We start from the raw sequence: 1,316 nt of genomic DNA, 5'->3' as shown, positions 1-1,316 counted from the left end.
TTTATTTGTTTAACGAGACAGTTTTGAGTTGCTTATTTTAGTGACGTCAATGAGCTGAGAGCAGTGGTTGGTTCTTGCTAAATTTTGGCGCGAGCCGCGCCCTGAAAGTCACTTCTGATTGGCCGTAGTTCTATACAGCCAATAAGAGGTGAGACGGTTTGACACCTAACGATGAGATGGAGGGGCTTGTACAGGCAGACAGAGAAGAAGGAGGTGGTGGACTAGCTTTCGAAGGAGCCGGTCATGCTGAAAGTGTCCGAAAGCATTATGTGTAAAATGAAGTGACATTGTGACTTTCACGTTTCGGTACAGTGATAAAGGTAGCTGGTGTTTACCATGAACTATTTGTGAAATTTTAAGAGTCGAGAGATATTTTGTTCTGGAGAAAATCGCTTGTGTAAACTTTGAACTAAAAGCGTGGCGGTAATAAGTAATTTTTTTTACTGGCTGTTTGAGTGTGACGGGAACTGTGAACAGGAACTTTAATGAAACTTCCTGGCAGATTAAAACTGTGTGCTCGACCGAGACTCGAACTCGGGACCTTTGCCTTTCACGGGCAAGTGCTCTACCAACTGAGCTACCGAAGCACGACTCACGGCCGGTACTCACAGCTTTACTTCTGCCAGTGAAGGTAGGAGACGAGATACTGGCAGAAGTAAAGCTGTGAGTACCGGGCGTGAGTCATGCTTCGGTAGCTCAGTTGGTAGAGCACTTGCACGCCAAAGGCAAAGGTCCCGAGTTCGAGTCTCGGTCGGGCACACAGTTTTAATCTGCCAGGAAGTTTCATACCAGCGCACACTCCGCTGCAGAGTGAAAATCTCATTCAGGAACTTTAATGATTTGAACACATGTGGGCTGATGATCCTGCGTAATAGCAATAAAAAAATCGTGATGCAAGTTTAAAAGGACATTTGAACTTAAAAATGTGAACAGCAACCCATTTCCGAATTATTCTTTAGAGTTCACAAGAGCATTTTCATCTTGTTGTACTTACAGCGGACTCCGACGTGTAGTTATGAAATCTCAATTTCTTCAACACTACTTTTCTGAGATCTCTTAAGCAGATGCAGTCAGGAGTTACGTGTGCAGATCTGCAGCAGTATCGAGTTAGGTGGACAATTTACGTTGCAGAACCGCCGTCGATGTGCGAAAGAGCGCGTTACGTCGCGATACCAACTACTGCCTAAATAACTTTCCCGTCAACGTTATGTACTATAGGGAGTATCTGTCCAAAGTACGAACGATATTCGCGGTAGGATTTTTGTATTGACGAAATTAATCTTGCGTAGCATGTCTTGTTCTCTGCCTTTGTTGCG

At 44.4% G+C, this 1,316-nt stretch overlaps 1 non-coding gene across 1 annotated transcript; it reads right to left on the bottom strand.

Annotated features, from left to right (window-relative positions):
* Window positions 1-513: 513 nt before the first annotated feature.
* On the bottom strand, window positions 514-588 carry Trnas-uga. Its single transcript has one exon. It is a non-coding gene; the product is annotated as a tRNA-Ser (tRNA).
* Window positions 589-1,316: the final 728 nt, after the last annotated feature.

This window comes from Schistocerca americana, chromosome 6 (genome assembly GCF_021461395.2).
Source record: "Schistocerca americana isolate TAMUIC-IGC-003095 chromosome 6, iqSchAmer2.1, whole genome shotgun sequence".
NCBI lineage: Eukaryota > Metazoa > Arthropoda > Insecta > Orthoptera > Acrididae > Schistocerca > Schistocerca americana.
The sequence above is the reverse complement of the archived record's forward strand: the minus strand, read 5'-3'. Positions and strand labels throughout refer to the sequence as shown.